This window comes from Anser anser (genome assembly GCF_964211835.1).
Source record: "Anser anser genome assembly, chromosome: 21".
Taxonomy (NCBI): Eukaryota; Metazoa; Chordata; class Aves; order Anseriformes; family Anatidae; genus Anser; species Anser anser.
The window spans coordinates 12,724,773-12,745,295 of record NC_139742.1 but is presented as its reverse complement, the minus strand read 5'-3'; the positions used below and the strand labels follow the sequence as shown (position 1 = coordinate 12,745,295).

The 20,523-nt window shown below is 39.7% G+C and overlaps 1 long non-coding RNA gene across 1 annotated transcript; it reads left to right on the top strand.

Annotated features, from left to right (window-relative positions):
• Positions 1 to 8,533: 8,533 nt before the first annotated feature.
• LOC310885012 lies at positions 8,534 to 19,644 on the top strand. Its single transcript, XR_014574497.1, has 3 exons — positions 8,534 to 9,239; positions 14,483 to 14,661; positions 15,706 to 19,644. It is a non-coding gene; the product is annotated as an uncharacterized lncRNA (long non-coding RNA).
• Positions 19,645 to 20,523: the final 879 nt, after the last annotated feature.

Sequence of the window (20,523 nt, the reverse complement as noted above, 5' to 3'; positions counted from 1 at the left end):
TGCAAGAATGTCTATCTGTCATAATGTAATAGGGACACGCTGTCCATTGATATTCAGTGACTTCAAATACAGGTGCTCTGCTATGAACCAGCAAAACCTGGGCTGAGAGCTAATATTTCCCTCTCTTTTGGGGTGTCTGAAGCCGTTACACTGGCTGAAATGAAATGCTTCTGTTCCCTTGATGTTCCACATTGGATTTTCACCTAGCCTAAATGTAAGTATCATAGATACTTGCATGCACATGTGTTGTTCACCCATTATTTGAAATGCAGCTGTCATGTTTTTTTAATCTTAGATAAACACAGCATGTATAAATCTTCTGCTACCTTCCACCAGCTTGTTTATCTGATTAAAATAGTCATGGCTGTCATGTATTGTTGGGATATTGTTTTTTTTCAAGTATATGGTTTTAGTAAATTCTAAAAAACATGTGATGTAATATAAACATAGGACAGAATATAAACAACATAATTACACTTGAATTAAAATATTAAACAGTTGACAGATTTACTGGCAAATAGCTTTCAAGTGAAGTATTATTTAAATAACAAATCCAAATTTTATTTTTAAAGTATTGCTTTTGTCCAACCTCATGGCAGTTTGACTTCTTTTTTTTTTTTTTAAAACTTGTTACAGTTCTTTTTTTGCCTGTACTAGCCTTCAGGTAAGTATGATATTCATGGATTTTTATTTTTACTTTTTATCTTTGGCTAATTAGTAACAACAGTGGTGTTTCTTGTTTGGCCAACTTCTAAGGATGTTAAGGATGCTTTTTTATTATTATTTTTAATTTTTGTTCCTGTCCTCAATTTCTCATTCCTTCCACTGTGGAGCTAACAGTGGATTTTGCAATTTTTAACAGGATTATAGCACAGACAATAACACTGCTCTGTGTTCAGCACAACACTGCCTGTGTGAGCCCTGTGAGTGAAAGTGTGTGGGTGTTGCCCAGACTGTGCAGATTTTGTCACCTTTCCTTAGCATGCTGTTGCCTCAGATATGCAGTCCCCTGTGGTCCTTTCCAGATCCATGTATTATATGTGCAGGCTAGAAAATTTCTGAATTTGCCATTCCTGTTCCCTTTTTGCACAGCCTAGCCAGAATGTGCTATAATGAGGATTCTCCTGGCTGCTCCTTTCCCTGTGTGATAGATACTTTAGCTACATGCTCATTCCAGAACCCAGTAAATGTACAAAAATGAAACTGTTTAGCTGTTAAGGGTTTTCACCTGCTGAATTTATCAGTGTGACGAATATTCAGCTAAAAGTTACTTCAGTCTTACTGTGAACTGTAATCAACTGTCCAAATATACTATAGTTCCCCAAAGCACCATTCTAATGCAATCTCCACACCTTTAGGGTCTTCAGGACTTATGAATATGTATTTTTGATTTCCCAGTGGTCTTTTATACTGGAAGATTCAGTTTTATGCATTTGAAGAGGAGATGAGATGCACTGATTTAACTAATTGAGCAAGCTTTCCTTTAATGTTTCTTTTCTCTTTGTTTTCATTGTGCCATTGAAAAGCAAAATCCTTGGGCTGAACATGAAAACCCATGCAAAACAAAACAAAACAAACAACAAAACAAAATTTGTCAAGATAAACACCCATTTCAAAGTTAATTTAAAATTCTTTACATGACTTAACAGAGGGCCTGCATTTGATCCCTTTGCAAGTTTCCAGCTGAAATACTGCTCTGCAGAGAGGCTGGAATATCGCTACAAATCGTGGTCTATAATCAGGGCTTTTTTCTTCTTCTTCTTCTTCACTAGAGCAACTTAGATTCTAAGAAATTAAGTTTAATCTAACATACAATAGGCATAAAGAACCCTTTGCTTTATTTTCTTTCTTAAGATAGTTATGTGCAGAGGTTGGGGCATAGGTGTGCATACCTATGTGTAATATGAAGTATCCTAATCAGACCTGCTGATGTTCAGGGTTAGTAATTGACATTTCAATCTCAATTGAACAGTAAAACTTTCTCTACTTCCTATTTTATCAGATAGTCTCTGCTATCTGTAATTTCAGTGTTGGTATAATATCTAGCCAAATGCAGAAAGAAAAAGCCAAGGGTTCTAACTCACCATTAGGTGGTGCCCCTGCCTTTCATTTAAAAACAAAACAAAAAAAATGCACAGAAGAATCTACTACCCTAATTTTCTTTATGCAAATAAGTACAGCTCTAAGTATCTGTAGAGGAATTTTAAGTTTTAGTGTGGAAAGAAATGAAATATACATACTTCTAATGAATGAGATTTTGGCTGTTGAAAGGGTTGGTAGAGAAGAGTAGCTTCTTGACTCAGTTATGAGGCTGTCTGCCAGACCTGGAAGAAACATTACCCTGTTAAGTTTGCTGCCTGTCCTCACCAGGGCCCTTGTCCAGCATGTATGTCTCATGCCTAACCTCTCGCACTGCAATTTCTGCCAACTGCAGAGACTGAAGTCCAAGAGGGTGTCTCTCTGACCCAGAGAGTCGTCTTACACCCTGAAGTTCTTCTGCATCAGCATCTAAGCTTAAGTATTTGTATTTATCATTAAAGATTAAGTATTTGTCTATATCATTATGTGTATTTCCAATTTACCTGCTGCCTTTTAAATCCTATTAAAATGACTTGCCTTGTAACCAGCTGATGGGAATGCCACACATTATAGTGTCTTTTTTTACCTGTATTTCTTATTGATTGATTTTCATTGTGTCATTGTCTGCTGCCTTGTCCAGTGGTGACAGGATATGTACATTATTCAGTAGACCAAACCAAGCTCATGATGTAACCTCTGTAGCTGCAAGCAACCCACAAAGTTCAACATGATGCCTTTTTGAACATCACCTGTAGATGGCTGGCATTGTTTGCTTAGTCCTGACACTCAGCTCATGGGATGAGATAAATGGGCCAGCTACTGAACCCTTGCTAGTAATGAGCAATGGAATAAAATTCAGAACTGCTGACCCCCTGATCACCACTTTAGTCCCTGTTCCACAAAGGCACTCAAATAGCTGGCTCAGTTGAAAGAATTTTGGCTACAACCAGTAAGTTTTAACAAAGCAAATGTTGCCTGACTTAGCTGTTTTTGTTTCGCCTGCTTCCTAGATAAACTACACTGTATAGCTTAGAAAAATGGCAGGTGGGGTGGGCTGTGTTCAAGTTCCTGTGGGCCTGACTTCATTTGGGCAATAAAGCTTTTAAGCATTTAACCTTTTTGAGAAAAGAAGCATCCCCCTCTTTTCATCTGTGGATCTGGGACATTCTGACTAGCTCAGTGACAGCAGCTGGACTCCAGGAGTGCCAGTCTGCCCTTTAGCAGTGGGGTCCTCCCCAGGAGGTAACTGGTACTCCTGGGTTCCAGAAATCTCAACAGCCTCTTTTCTTCACTTCAGCTTTTCCATTAGCATAATTGAGAATAATGAACTGAACCAACAACCTCAAGTTTGACCAATAACTGCAGGTTCTCTGATGATGAAAAGCATTCCATATCCCATTATTAGTAGGTCAACATGAATAATTGGCAGACATACAAAAAAGCTATTGATCACACAGATTTCATTATGGTTTTCAAGTAAAAATTCAGCAGCTAAGGTTTTATTATTTAAATATTCTCTCTTTCATTTCATCTCTTGAAACATTGCTGTTGTGCCCTGGACAGGAAGGAGAGGCTTGCAAAGAAGAATGCTGGTGGTACCACTTCAATCATATAGCCTGCAGATAAATTTGAGTGTGCATGTTAGTTAAGCTCTGAGTATCTCACCTAGACTTTGTGTCTAGAGCTTTGTGTGGAGCAGTAATTAAGTATTTGATTATTAAAACCTAATCTGTGACTGTCAGACCAAGTGTATGTACTAGGTACATAGAATCTGCTTCCAAAGTCACATGAGCAATCAGTTTGCACCATAAATCAGCCAAGCCACGCACTTCCTCAGTGCTTTCAGCCTTTCACAATTCAAAGGGTTAGCACAAGCTGCAGAGATTTTGACTTAAGAACTTGGTGGATTGGAGGTGCAGGAAGTGAGAAATGTTTCTGTTGATTGTATCCTTAGGGTTGTAGGAAAGACCTGCCTGCCTACATCAGCTGTGTTCTCAGGAGTGTTGGTGCTGGTGGGCAGTGAGACCATGCTATGAAATATGTTAAAAAATGCAAATAAAGTAAAAATGAAGCAGGTGTTATAAAACATTGAAAATAAAATTTAAAAATTAAATCTTTTCTATAGAAGTTTTCCTTGCAGTTGAAAAAATTGAGAGAAAAAACAAGGCTCATCAGAATAGAAATTTTTGATACTTTTTGACAAAAACAACAACAAAACAACTCTTTTTAAGAAGCATCATTGAAAAGTCTTGTCTGACTGTTGGGAGAGACAGGCCCAGTGTCTGTGGCCAGCTCTCCTCCGTATGTCTTCCCTCCACTCAGCATGTCTTCTGTTTCTATATGCCTTGGCAGGAGAGGAGACAGTTTATATCAAATCTTGTCTTTCTGTAGGCTGACTGCACTGCAGGTGGACTGATGGAATAGGAACAAATCCACTTCTTGTAGAAATTTTCAGCATTCAGACATAATATATTGAAATGTAAAATACATCCAAATTAGAAACTAGGTGTAACATTGTTAGTGGTTTACCACAACTGGAATTCAGTGCTGAGCAAGGGAACCCCGCAAAGGCCTATTCTAATTTGGATCAAATGTCCTGCCAGGACATGTGTGCTAAATTGGGAAGATTTTCCCCAGATATGGTAGGGGGTAGTCTACACCGCAATAGCAGCACAGGTTTGCAGTGGCCAGCCCCACTCACTTCAATGAGACTTATGAAATTAGTAGGTAGGTCATCCCAGTAAATGAGAAATTGATCTTAGCAAGTTGTCACATAATTGTATATAAATAAATAGATGGAATAATATACCTTCTCATCTAACCTCCCTCCTTCACCCCCCTCACCTGAAAATAAAAAGCTCTCCCAGAGAGGGCTGGTGGTTGGGGTAGTGGGGCAGCACAGGAGTTGTGCAGTTCAGTGGCTCTTGTCTGTGCTATAACAGATAGACCAGGACTTGCTACCTTCCAGCAACAAGGAGAGAAGGGGAGAGATCATTGGTGGCTGCTCTTCAGCATCAATGGCTGTTTCAGGGAGGTGCCTTCAAACAGGAAACTACAGGTTAGGATACCAACTTCTGTGCATGTTTTGCACTACTGTGGGCCTCTGAGTGTTTTCCAAGACATGTCCCTACTACACGTTCCTTCAGTGGCCGTGGTAGCTTAGGTCTTGAGCTCTTTTCTTCTCACTGCTCATGTTGCCCTGCAGTCTGGCAGGAAGGCTGAAGGAGACCTTGAATAAACTCTCACGCTGCTCCCCCAGGGGCCCTCCAAACTTATGCCCAAACTTGAGCACAGCTGCCAAAACCTTGCATAAACATAACCTGTGTTTCTGCAGAGGAGCCTCTGCCTGTCCTGCCAGAGCTGCAACACCTGGTGCTTTGCAGCTCTCACAAATGTTTTGGACAATTCTAAAGCTTGTTGAATATCCAGAACATGATCTCCATATAAGAATGTCAAATTCTACTTTGAATTACTGATGGCAGAGGGAAAATACAGTATACTCACAGAGTTTTGTAACTGATATGACATGTAAGAGTTCACACCAGTAGCTGTTTCACTACTCTTTGTGTAAAATATATTCCAGTTGGACAGCGCTAGGATGGGTAAGGCAACAGTATTAGACCTGGGAGGTTTCAGCAAAGCAAAACATTCTGAGGCTTTTTCTTTGTTTTACTGCAGAAATATAAAGCCATTCTCAACAGCCTTTCACTCTGTGTGGTTCACAGATTTTTGCTGTTGTTGTTGTTTTGTTCTTTCTCTTTGATTTTCATTTCTGTGCATGACTTCCACAAAGGACCCTTCCATATCATGTGTTGCCTGAAATCAAAGTTGTTTTCAATACACTCCCAACACAGCTACTGAATGCAAACTGTGAGGCAGCACAGCAGGAGCTGTGCAGTGACCTGGAATCAAAGGGAGATGTTGCTCTGCTGGCCCAAGCGCCAAACGATCTTGTTTTAACTTAAGAATGTCAAAATAATGTGGAATAAAATATGTGAGGAATGATCTCCCATTGCTAATGGAGGGGAGGAGGGGATCCTTCTTGCCTTCCTGCAGAGTCCTGTCAAGGATGAGTCCTATTGTGGGAAGCCCAGGAAGAAAAAGGCAGGAGAGAAGAGAGAGTGGGGAGGTATGAAGTGGAGAGGTGGTGATCTGCAAAGAGAAACGTTGGTGCAAATGAAGTGCAACCGTGGAGGAAGTGTTTCTGAAGGGAGGTGCCCTACTCCCACCTCATGAAAGGCTGGGGTTTCAGCAATATGGAGGATAACGGTTTAGTGGCTGCTGGCAATTATATCCTCTGCTGTAGTGGGTGAGGATGGCCTTTCTGACTGTAGTCTGAATGTCTGAAACTGCAGCTTTTTGCCTGTTCATGGACCCTGGCAGATGAGGCCAACAGAGTAGTTATGCCAGTCACCCCTATGCCTTTTTGTTTGTACCATACTAATAGCAGAAAATCCACATTCACAACCTGATTCAGTTCCCAGAGGCTGCAGCAGGTGCAGTCAGGTGTCAGCTGGACAAACTCTTCCAATTGCTATCTCCTGCTATCTTCTGCTATCTCCTGCAAGTGTTTAGTGCAGGAAACAGAAGGAAATTGGCCCATATTTTCCATGGGCTCCACCAAGAAATTAAAATCAACCTAAGGTTCCCAGGAAAGACTACTAGAAGCCTGTGTCATCAGCTCTGAGTGAGGACACCTGAGACTCCCTCATGTGCCACTGAACAGGATTGGTCTCATGCCCAGCAGCTGTGGGAAGTACAAGCGCAGTGCACTAATAGGAAGGGCTACTCTTGAGCATGGCTTCTGGCTGTCTGGGAAGGTATTACTGGTTGGTGACACACCTTGGACAGAGCCGCTTTTACTTGTCTCTTGTGTACTTTGGGGTATTTGCAATGATAATAGTGACAAAAAACATAGTACAGAACAACCAGGACTGTGAAGTTTCAGAATAAAAGACACCTCAGTAATATTGTTCAAAATAGAAAGTGTTTGCATTCACTTGTGTCCATGTGCAGAAGCACAACCGCTGAATTTCAGATACCACAGAGTGAATTCATAAAACCTGCGTGGAAAACCATGCTATCTGTACATCTGATGGATGAGGCTGAGGTACTGGTGAAGTAGCTGAAGCCACAGTACACAGGAACTAGAACTTTAATATGGAAGGCACTGTTAACAGAGACATTTCAGTGAGGAGACAAGTCAGACTTGGAACAAACTGCATGGATTTGGAAATTCTTTCAGCCTTACCTATCCTTAGCATGCTCTATTTGACCTTGATTTTTCTCCTGTTACAGGTAAGAGGTTCAGGGCCAAGAAGTTAAAAGAAACTAGCAGCATTAGCTATGAGCATCATGTTTTACGTAGGTGGAAATAGAACCCTTACGGTTATTAGTGCAAATTTATTATTTTGTGGTTTACTGTAAGAAGCTGTAGGATGACAGGCCTATGTTATAGAATAATACAGACACAGCAGACAGCTTGCTATTTGATTCTGAGAGTGATTTTGACCTCTGGAATTCAATCTTTAGCTCCATCTCTGCATTTTATTTTGGAAATGTTCTCTAATGCAAAAGAAAAAAGTTGCAATTTTAAGACTTTAATGTCTTTCTTCTCAGGTCAGTTAAGCAAAAACTGAAGTAATTTGTAATGTGATCACATTACCTGCTATTGCTCACTCTCTCTGCTGAGAGGTGCTGTAGGACATGTGCTTACTTCTGACAGGTTGCTTATTGTTGCAAAAGTTTGTATCTCAAGCCCCAGCTGAAGTATGCAGCAGAATTATCATTTAGGCATTTTTTGTCTTCTGCTCATAATTCTTGAGCAATACTAGAATAGGATTGATGCATATTTGCAGTAGAGAAGAATTTTAAAGTAGAGCATAGCTACTCATAATGAACACTGAGTGAAAAATGATTTTGAACCCCCTGATAGTGCTTTGACACAATTGCTGAGCTTGGTTGGACAATTGGGCTTTATTGCTCTCTGTAGATTTACTCAAGAGGCTGAGAACTGTCCTGACATGGGGGCAGTAAAAGAAACTCATCTGACTAAATTTCATATAGAGCTCCACAAAATGGTCAAGTGCAGGTATATCTAGCGAAGAGCTGCATGCATGTGTGAAATGGGAAAAATCTGACCACTGTCCCTACCCGCAATGCAATAAACCTCTACCACTAGCACAGCACAAGACTTTTATGCTTTAATAGCTAATTACTGACAAGAGATTCATTCAACACTATTGATAACATATTGCTGCCTTCACTTAATATTTGCCAAGAAAATATCACACCTGTCTTGGAAAGGAATTTCACCACACCCACTGAAATGGGCAAATTGTGAAGTATCCCCATGATAAATAAACTTTGATATCAGAATCTGAACTAAATATTTTCATTTCTTCTTTTTTTTTTCATTATGTGCCTGATTTTTTTTAGTTTAGTTAATTTAGTTAATATGAAAACTCCAGAGAATAATTTGCAGCAAATAGCTATTTGACAAATTTATTCTTATTTTCTACCTGTGAAATACCATGAAGGTATTGTGTTTTTTTAAAGAATAACTGAAATGCTTTTCCATCTTTTGTACTAATGGTTTACTAGTACTTGGAATTCAAGCTATGCTGCTTACCAGGGAGTGGTCAGACAGTTTCTGTGGTGCTTTAAAATGTTCTTTCTTATAGAGATCAAGTTAAGAAATCTGCTGCAAAAGCTTATAACATATGATCATGGAAGTTCACTTCCATGTATTTGGAGCTCCCTTACTAGAAACGTTTTTGCTAGTTTAACTGTTCATTGCACATGAACTCAAAAGGAGAATGAATGTGCTTATGGCAGATGGACTTAGAAGTATGGCTTTGGAATGGCTCCTCCACCTTTCTTAGCACGAGAAGTGTCAGCAGCCCTCCAGTCCTGAACTTCTCCACAATGAAGAATGTCAGGCTTGTGGGAGCAGCAATGAACTCAGACCTATCTAAGAAGCTTACAGTGAGCTCCTCCTAGTGAAACCCGCTTCAATGCTGTCTGACCTTGGAGTGCTCAGGCCTTGTTAGCTGCCAACCAACCCCAGGTGCTGCCCCCGCAAGATGGACCTGCCGTCCTGCTGTTGTGGTACTCACACCCTCTGCTTTTTAACTCTGACATGCTTTGGGAATGTCCAGGTAACGTTCCTCATGTGCCTAACTAGGGAGGATGCTTGGGTGTGATTTAATCACTATAAGGCTATAGCATGATCTGGACAATATGTCACTGGAAGCAGCTCTATGTCTGATGACTAGGTATTCCCTAACTACTTCCTGATTACGGTGGGGAGGTCTTTGCTCATACCGTAGTCTGAGGCAAATTCTCATTCTGTGTGAGGGAGGCTTCTTGAAAACAGAACTGAAAATGCAGTCTAAGAAGTTCTTTTTTGTTTATATTTTGATAAAACAGTGTTGCTGCTCCAAAGCTTGTCCAAACGATCTTTTTATGATTTGAAATCTATGCCTCTTGTGACTGTCCATGTGTGTTAAAATATTTGGGCAGAGATACATTTAAACTGTATCTAACCCATTGACTACACTGAAAATTGAACCAAGAACTATGCATTATAGTTCATATGTTTACTTCTACAAATGCAGTCCATATGACAAGGTAATTCCTACGGCAGCACTTCTAATGATAGCCAGGTTGTTCATATCCTGGTTAACAGATCTTTCTTCTAAATAATTGGGTACCCTGAAGTTCTCTCTGTCCTGTCTTCCTCTGTCCTTTTTTCCCTCCTTGAGCAAAACCCTAGAGGACATGTAAGATAAATCCCTTTATTCAATTCTGATAACATTTCTTTGTTCGATGCCTCACATAGTGAACATAAGAATGGTCAGCAAATGGAAAAAGCTGTAGACCAGTTTCAAGCCATACATGAAGACTTGGTGTTAGGTTTAATTGGTGGGTGGGGGTAACTATAGGTTGATAATTAGATACTGACAGTAAGTTACTAGCCAAAATGAGAATCAATTACAGGCAGAATTTCCATATAAAAACTTGACCCTTTGAACTCATTTACCTACAAATTTATAGATATTTACTAGACCTGGTCCACTATGTCATGTATGTCACTCTAATGGAAGCTTCTCCAAGGATAAAAACTTGTAAAACTGTTGTGATATCATTTCAGATCTGTGGACTTAGATAGGGCTATCTGCTCATTAGAAAGCTACTGCTTTAATTTCACATACGTGTTCTTGGACTTGTGTTCTTACAGCTGTGAGTCTGTGCTGAGATGGAGGTTACGTGGGCATGACTCCGACTGATCAAATCTTCATGTAGCTAGATGTACTTTTCCAGGACTCTTAGGAGAAAGTTTGAGCTTCTACATTTTTGAATGAGGAGATCATTAATTTATACCCTCTGCTAGCTCACACTTGACTGGACTAGTATAAGATTTTTGAGACTACACAGTGTCTCAGACTTTGGGGAAAGATGTTCAGCTTCAGAATGGAGGAGATTCTTTGCAACGGAAACTTCTTTATGCAAAAGGAAGGTATTGATAGAAAAAAACCCCCAACACATTATGCAAAGAATATGTCTGATGATCCAATGTGAGGCTCCATCTTGGGAGAAGAAAGAATAAAAATTGCTGACGTTTCAGCAAATTGGCTTACTAGAATTTCGTTTTTAACTCCTTTCCTTGGTCTGGGTCTGGGATCTCTGCTAGCTGGTAATATAGCCATAGCCAATGCTTGTGGCAGACTCACTGACTCTGCCTTTCTTGGTCTCAAGTATCCCCTGTAACTTTACCTTTATTCTGCTTAATAATGCAGCCCATTGTCTGCAGTTCCCCTCAAGACATTTCAAGCAGTTCTTAGTGTCAGCTGTAATTCTGTCAGTAACTCAATCCAGGATGGGCTGTCACTGTTTAGCAATGCTCTTGAACTCTGTAGCTCCTTGGAAGCAGTTGCTAAATTAATGTAAACAATGCCCTTGGGATAATGGGCAATACTACCTTTTTATTTCTTATCTGTAAATAAAATAAGACTTGATTCCACTAGGAATGCAACTGGCCTGGTAATGAGATCCCAGTCTGGTCTGGCTTCAAAGTTCATGTTTGTTTACCAGAAGAGGAGTCAGTCCTGAATATAAACCTGATCAGTGTCCTACACTTGGAAAGACCAGAAGATGGGATAAAATATGGAAATAAAAATATGGGATGAGGTATCTTATTTTATTTTCTTGAGAGGCCAAGGGTGATCAATAGATGGTTTCAGGAAAAGCAAACTGTTTGCAGAGATCCCAGCACTTCTGTGTCAGAGGCTGAGCATTATTCCAAGTAGGAATTGTCAATGGAATTAATATCTTGGATTAACAGTTGAAGAAGAGCTATTCTCCTGGCAGTTTTCTGTGTAGAAGAGTGACCTCTTGCCAGCCCCACTAGGGCTGGGAGGGAATGGGATGCACCTAGGCAGCGTAACTGTGACTGATGAGGGCCAGACCACTGGAAACTGAAATGAGTATTGCACTGTCCTGGCACGTCACTGAGCTCTCACAGACAGGGAGCATCTGGGAGAAGCAGATAAGCAGGGCAAGGAGACATTGTCTTCCTCCTACCTCATGTTGCCAATATGCAGCCAGTTCACAAGTGTTCAGTGACATCTACTGCTGTAGATACAGAGCTACAGACATTGCAAGTGTGGCTACCTGGGTAACTGTGTAGCACAGTAATAACTTGATGCCATGGTAAAGGTAGCCCTCATTTAGGATATATAAGGATATATATTAGGATATATACGTGCCAATGATGAAATCATGCTTAGGGTCATAGCTCTGTATTAAGACAACATGTAATACCTGTGGAGGAGACGCATCTTCCCTTAACCTAAGCAAACATACATTAATCCCATAAGTTCTAGCGAATTACTCTGGAGCAACTTAGTTTTATCTAAGAGCAGGATTTGGCCTGCTAGGTCTAAATCATTCATGGTAAAAGGGCACAGGCTTCCATCACCATGCCTTCAAGTGCTTTGCCTTAATGAGAACAAAAATAGGTAAAATTCTCCAGTCTTATACTGCTTGAATGATTTTTTATTTTATTTATTTTTTTAAATTTTCCTTAGATTGGAATGTGTGTGCTTTTGTGCAGCCCAGTACACCGAGATACTTTGGCACCCACAAGATGAGGGCATTTCCTATGGCTTCCTGTGTAACAAGGCAATTCTGAATAAGGAAAACTGAAATTATCAGAGTAATCCCCACCAGATACTGTTATAAAATTCCAAGTTAGTATCAGCATGTTACCTAACCAAAGCTATTTGATGACTGGGTTTTTGTAACAACAGTCACAACTAGCAAAAGCAATAAAGCTGAAAGACAAGCAGAAAAATGCTGCTGCTGTTGTTTTTTAATTCAATTTTTTCCCCTCATTTCCTATTTGTCATCTTCTCTTGTCTCTCTTCTTGCAGCTTGTGGGTCATGGGACAAAATATAAGTCTGTCATGGAATCAATGCAGTGATCTCTTATACAGATACAATCCCTATTATAATTCTCTGTGGTAGATTCAATGAAATTCTTCTTTTCTTGCCAGCTGTTTCAAATCACTGACTATGATGGTCTGGTTCTTATTCAGTATTATTTAATAATTGATTGGCTTTTCAAATAGTGCCCTGATCTCTCTTTCTCTCCTCCTCCCCCCTCCCCCCCCCCCCCCCCCCCACTCTCTTTCTCTTTTTAAGGTAATCAATGGACATATTGGATCTTGCTCAAATACATGGCAGACAGAAACTGAAATACATAGCAATGGTAGGCAATGCAAGGAGCTTGTCAGATTTTCATATTTGCCCCAGAAGGTCAAAACATACAAGTCACTTTAATGGCTGAAGTTATCTTTCTTTTTTAGACATGGTTGATTGTGAACATTTTGCATGTCTCACTTTGAATTTTTGATATGACCATGAGAGAGATTGGGAGTATTGTGACACATCCAAGCAAGCTCTCAGGTTTACCAAAAATCTCCAAAATCACACAAGCTTTTCATGTTTACCTGGGGTCTTATTCATAAAGCACACACCATGGAGGAACCATGCCAAAAAACATCCTCGGAAAGAAAGTAGGTTGAGATGGAGAGGAAAGAGCCACCTTTGAACAGAGAAAGCATCCCCCTGATGAAGTGGGAAATTTTCATTTCATCAGATACATTTGACATCTTGTAAAAGCAGTCCAACTAAGGAGATCTCCTCCAACATAAACACTGTGTTGCTTAGAAACAACCCATTAATTACTGTTGCTGAATTCTCTGAGATGCTGGGAAGCCTGAATCTTGTACCATGAGTGAAACAAAATTGTATGGGTTCTGAAACCAACTGTATCTTCTGTGTTATATTCTAATGGCCTGGGATATGCATGCCCCTGTGAGGCCCCACCTGGAGTACTGTGTCCAGGTTTGGGGCCCTCAGCACAAGAAAGATGTGGACCTGTTAGAGTGAGTCCAGAGGAGGGCTAAAAAGGCGATTTAGAGGGCTGGAGCACCTCTACTATGAAGAAAGGCTGAGAGAGCTGGGGCTGTTCAGCCTGGAGAAGAGAAGGCTTCGGGGTGACCTCGTTGCAGCCTTTCAATACTTAAAGGAGTCTTATAAAAAAGGTGGAGAAGGACTCTTTACTTGGGTAGATAATGACAGGACAAGGGGGAAAGGACTTAAACTAAAAGAGGATAGATTTAGACTAGACAGACATTAGGAAGAAATTCTTCACTGTAAGGGTAGTGAGGCACTGGAACAGGTTGCTCAGAGAGGTTATGGATGCCTCATCCCTGGAGGTGTTCGAGGCCAGGCTGGATGGGGCCTTGGCCAACCTGATCTAGTGGGTGGTGTCCCTGTCTATGGCAGGGGGGTTGGAGTTAGATGATCTTTAGGGTCCCTTCCAACCTGAGCCATTCTATGATTCTATGATATGGTATGTGAGTTACATAGTGACAGAGACCATGTGCTATCATGGGATTTATGGCAATAAAATTTCATGTTTATCTCTGCTTGTTTGCTTAAACGTGCTTAGTGGAGACCATGACCCCAAGTTTTTTTTGTTTGTTCGTTTGTTTGCTTTTTCCCCAGTCCTGTCTTTGTGTAAAATGGTACTGAAAAATAGAGATTCAAACTGATACCTTGCACCTTATGCTTCCTGTTACAAATTAATATGGTTTCTCTACTTTCCATCAATAATTCTGGGGTAGTTAGAAGCTATCAGACATGGCTTTCATTTGCTCTAAGAATATGCTACACCCTGGCTAAACAAAGGACAAGTACATGACTTGCAAGTTCTGAGATAGCCTAACCCTTTTCTTCCCACTTAATAAATAATAATAATAATAATTAAACAGACATGGAATTATAATTTTAAAACAAATACTTGTCTAAAATGTCTTCTTTCTCTCTAAAGTTTATTCTGCAGCTCCTCAGTGTGACATCTGGAAACCTACCAGGTTAAATGGATAGTCAGCGACAAATGCAGGATCTTCAAAATACTTTCTACAGAAAGCTGTTCCTGGGGGGAGAATTCAGTGGAATATGGCTAACACTGAAGGAGGTCTTATCTTTGGTAAAAGCAATAGTGCTAGGGTAAGTAATAACCTGAAACCTCTCTCATGCATCCCATTTTCCAAATGCTGGAATACATGATGCTTACGTATATGCAGTACCATGCACTAAGACTTGCTGAAAGTCGATTAGGAAGATTTTTTTATAACTTCTTGAGAAATTGCTCTCCCCTTCAGTAAGTTTTCACAAGTGTCTTAGATAAAATTTTTAGGATTTTTCAAGGTTCTTGAGAATGTTAATAATACTGCTCAGGGCCTCGGGGAAGGAGCAAGTTGATCTAACAGGTTGTTTCCATCTCTTATTTCTCTGTGTTTCTTTGATGTAAGGATTTTCTGCATTTATGTGTTGCTACTTCTCTTGGCAATCATTGTCTAGTGTTTTTACCAATCATAGGTAACGGCAGAGGCTACTTGAAGCACAATGTTGCCATAGAAACACAATAGCATCTAGTTGGGTCTAACCTCTCTCTCTCCCATTTTAGCCCCCATGGGAAGAAGAAATTCAGGCCTTAAAAATTAATCAATTTGATGTTAACTTTTAGAAGTGATTTTCTTTTGGTTGCCTGGGTTTCCTGCCGGATATTCTCATGCTGATTTAGTTATTTACACTGCTAATACAGTATTAGAATTACAGCAACTAATTATTAGCACCAGTAGTGCAGTAGTTACCAGAGACATCATTACTCTTAGTACTACCCCTATTATTATTATTATTGTTTATTAACTTGAAAGACTAATTGGATTCTTGTTTCAGTCATTTACTTATATAGCCATGGAGGGAAACTTGCAGCATAATATGGGAGATATGAACCCAGAGAAACCTGAGTGAGACCTTCAGTGATGAGTGAGGCTCATGAATCCTGTGCAGGAATGTGCCTCTCAGCCAGGGGCCCAGCGCAGCAGTGCCTGCTTGGCTCTATTACACTGAATCACATTTCTTGCATTTGCAGATGCTAGTCATAATTGCTTCCCAGCCCCCTGCAACCTTGGTTGAGCACACAGTGCTATGGCCTCATATTTGGAGTCTTATGAATCTGTTTTTCCTCTTTTTACTGATGTTTTTCAGATTCTTGTTCCTTTTCTGGGCAAGTGCTGGCCATGCCATGGACTGCAGTCTGACAACAAGCCCTTTACAAGCTCTTTGCCACGATTCAGTGATCATCTTTAATCTGTATAATTCTGTTATTTTCTCTGCTTACTCCCACTTAAGAATGGCAATATCTACAGGTCATGAGTGAAGGAAAAGTTCTGGGGAGTGCTGTTCTGATGGTACTTGTCCCAGGCAATGTGACTTTATAACTGGGTGCTTACAGAAGAGTAATTTCAGTTAATCTAATAATTAGCAGTTTCAAGGAATCCATGGGAACCAGAGCTTTCTGTTGTATTCTGTCTTTGTGAGTGGCGATGTTTGGATCAGTTTACTGACATTGCACACCCTAGTGAGCATATACTCTAACATCGAAGAACAGGCTAGTGCTGTGATACTTCAAACAGTGTGGAAAAAAGCATTCAGCTATTGTTTTAAATTGTCATTGCTGGTTACAAAGAGAAAACAAAGGTCTGTGCTGGGTGAGTTCTGCATCATTAAGATATGAGCAGATGCAAACCCATGGCAGCTTGTATAATAACAAAGGTAGGACATCAGAATTGCCTGCTCCTTTCAGTTCCTTTTCTACAATAAATACTGCTGCCTGAGACGGCTGAAGAAAAATAAAAATAATAAAGCATTTGCAATATGACTGGCTTCTGGCAAGCAAAGATGGTGACTCAGCTCACTCAGAGATGACATTAAATGTTTCAATCCCTCTCTTGTCCTGGCCTATGGAAATAGGAAGTCGTTAGGAAATTTACCTAAGAGTTGTCTTTTAAAGAATTTACCTTAACTCCAAACCAGTAGTTCGCACAGTGAGAACACTGACAAACATATCTCTAGTTAAATAAAATCTGTTCAGGGAGGAATATCCCTCTAATAATACTTTAGGCTGGAAAAGCATAGCCTTGCCAGGACTGGATTAGGCAATTATAGATGTGACTGTATGGCCCCTGTCTACTGCACTGTGATTAGATCAGGCTGTAGCCTTTCAATAAAAAATAAATAAATAAAAATTAAAAAAATGTGCATCTCTAAAGATTTAGGAGACGGTTTTAGAATATAAATGGAATAGAATCAACTGTTGGAAAGTATAGAGACAGCTGCCTGTGTTTGAGGGGAGTCTTAAGTAATAACTTTGACATAGCAAGAACACCTGATATATTATCAATATATGTTTAGTTCAAGGCCAACAGCTCACAGAGGTTTCCAGTGCCTCTCTAGGATGGAGCTGTGCTTGGCCAGTGGGAAGAGTACTGTCAGTACTGAAGAGTTACAGAAGCTAATCAATCATGAAGTCTCCTTAGTGGGAATGCTGTGTCTGGGAATGGCGCAGATCTCAGGGTGCTACCATGTCATGTCAGTGTTGAGCATTGCTGTGTAACAGAAATTTGTTTTATCTTTTGTAAGCAGCAATAACATTAACTTTCTTGGTCTTGTTAAACAGAGCTTGGCCCTCTAAAATTTGTATGTAGTTCTTCTGGAGTTTGCAGTTCATCTGCCTGCACTGTACTTTTAAGTTTCATTGAGCATTCCTGACACTTTATACTCTTCCCTTCCCTCTCCTAGCTAACGTGTTTCTGATCTATACCAGCCCATATAAAAACCCAGAAAGGAGAAACACTCTCCACTCTCCTTCTATAAATTGGTAAAAGTTTTCCTGAGACTTCACAACCCTTTGGAAGCACACAAAGTACATTTCATACTTTCCAGGTACAGTGCATGAAAATTCTGCTAAGTAAACACTATAAAGTAGGTTTTAAGAAAATGTTAGTCACCATTATGCAATTCAAAAACCAAAACCACAAATAAAGTGCTAGTATACTTGGTTTTATTAGTTGTGACTGCAAATACTGTGTACACAAAGGAAATCTTTGAACACCAACCAGCCTACAATTGTATGCATTTTACTCTTACAAGGCAATTTGTCTAGTAATATTGGCGTTAACTTTTTTCATCTGGTATACACAGCTTATCCAACGGACAGTGTCTTCTGTAATACACCTGAAAAAATCCACATAAAGCAGTGGGTTGTTGCTTTTTTGTTTGTTTTGGTTTGGATTTTTATGTTTATTTATTTTGTTTGATTTTACTTAGGTCATTCTCCATTTTTTAAACAATCTTAGCTTCCCTTCTTTTTCCTCTTTGCTATTAACTACAGTGAACATGATGTTTTCATGCATGGTCTTTTCACTTCAAAGTAAGTAGAAGCAATGTGCACTCCATTAAAAAAGTACAAAGTATCTAAATCCTAATTTTTCAGGTCAGCCAGAGGTACATCTGTTTAAACATGTTACTTATATGTGTGTGTACAGTACAGGAAGCTGCAGTACTTTTCAGAACTGCCTGGAGTTGTATCTTTTTTATTCTTCTCTTTCTCAAAACAATTTTAAATCTACAAGAAAGGTCAGAGGAGGTTACGATTCCTGACCCAGTGCTGAACTGAGGCTGCCTCTACTGTCTTTTTGATGCTCCGACCAGGGTCACTGAACTGGGGGTTATTATTGGCTCCCTGTGTCTATGAGGCACAGCCTATCCCAAACAATTTTTAAATTACCACTGGCATGAGACTGTCAGGAGGGATAGTAGCTGGGAATGTCTAGACACTGCAGCCAAGACAAGCTCCCCTATGGTGGAGTCACCATGCACGGAAGGGGGTCAGAGAGAGGGGCCGGGAAACTGCCCCTGGAGCTCCTAGGCTGAAAGACAAAACTCCCATAATGCGTTTTGCAATTTGCTCCAGGGGTTTAACCAAAGAATTTAAGATAAGGAAATCTAAAGGCCTTGCAACTGGGAGAATTTTCAACTGTTTTATTGCTTTCCATAGATTCTAAAGCCAACTGTCTGCTTTTATGAGCTCTTTAAATCACACATCACAATATCTCAGCTTCAGTCGCACTAAACTGTCTCAGAATTTGTACTGATTCTTCTTGACTTTGTTCTTTAAAAATTAACATTGAGGTATGACTTTAAGGATTTCTCAAAAAATTCTGATCCTTCTGTAAATCTATAACACTTTGCAGCTCAGGTCAGCTGTCTTTTCCAGTGTGTTAAACTCCCAGTAAGGCACAGAGAGGTCATGGGAGTCTTTAAAAGGTCTCTTTTCCTGTTCATCACCCTGTTTAAGCAGAATTGCTAGGGAAAAGAGAGGTGAACTCAGCTTCCTAACCTTTCCAGCTCACTGTTTGTGTTTTTGACTTGGGTTTCATGGTTTTGTTTTTTGTTTGCTTGTTTGTTTGTTTTTAGGTGATTTAATCCAGAATGTGCTGACAGCTTATGTATTATTTAAAGATATATCAAAATTTAGTAATTAACACATTAATAAACACCATACTATTTATAATAACAATACAGTCAATTTGAACTTTATACTGAAGGATATTTTTAATAGAAAAATGTCATAGTCAGCCAGGATATATTGTGACTAGTATTAAACTTTCACCCCAATTTGAAACAAAATTTTGAAGTTGAAGTGATTAATTTTTAATTACATTTTGAGAAGTTGTTTTGTATTTTTAAAAGCTCTTTATTTTATTTTATTTATTTTATTTTATTTTATTTTATTTTATTTTATTTTATTTTATTTTATTTTATTTTATTTTATTATTTTATTATTTTATTTTTTATTTTTTATTTTTTTTTCTGACAGATACAGCAGTTGTAATATCCATAATACGGCTTCAGAAAGTAGAGAAATCTGCCATAATGTTGCAGATAGTAAAGAACTGGTAAGAGATATCTGAGCTGTGGATGTATTTTGGAAGTGGCTGACATGATGCGATATACAATTACTCTAGACTTCTATCATGTTACACTACACCACATAAAAATGATTGCACACTGTGTATGTCTTCATTTGCCACTTGCTGCTCCTCCAAAGATACGGTCTCAACAGGAAACCTGTCTGCATGTGCCCTAGACCACTCTACCCACTGGCAAGACATCTGCCTAGAAGGTTTTAGGTTGGTCTGACAGGTGCACCGAAGCACACAACCGCTTTGGACAGGTTACTCCTATCCCCAGGATGTGCCCACAGCCTGTTGCAATGGGGACCTGGGCACCAACAATGCCCCAGCTTGCTGCCCCAGTCCTGTGGAAGTGTTCTCTCAGTGGCACTGCTGACCAGGGATCAATCGCTGGCTTTGTTTCTTGGGATGCTTTGCAGACACTCCATCCCCACTGCTCAGGTGCCATGTGTGGCAGTGCTGAGTCACTGGTGCTGTGGCCCCAAGCTAGTGGTGGGGCTGGGCGTGGGAGTGGGCAACCTGTGGCTTTGTGTCCTTCTTCTGCATGTAAAAAACACTCACAAAATTCTCTGTATTTCTCTGAAGGCAGTTGAATAGTGAATATTTTCCTAAGGGAAAGCAAAGCTGCATGAAAACTACAGCATTTTCCCTTATGGCCCTTGATAAAATTCACCATTTTCCAAAGGGACAATTTTCCTGCTGTTCTGCTTGGCTCCACCATTACACTGTTTTACAGTAGGTTTGAGTCAATCTGCATATAACTGGGATGAGGAACACTTTCCATGCACTTTTTTTCCCAATATTAGATTTCTTAAATCCCCACTTGTATTCATATTGTTAAAAATATAATGATAGGGCTCAGTATAGCACCTAATACAGCAGAACTTCAACTCCTTGTCACCTTAGACACATCATAGGCATAGAGCAGACTTTGACACACAGCAATGAAGAAATTTATTAAGAAAAACATAAGTTTGCATAAAATGGAGCAATAACTGTGATTAGCACACGTGCTATAAAGTTCATTCTCTCTGAGTAAAATGTCAGT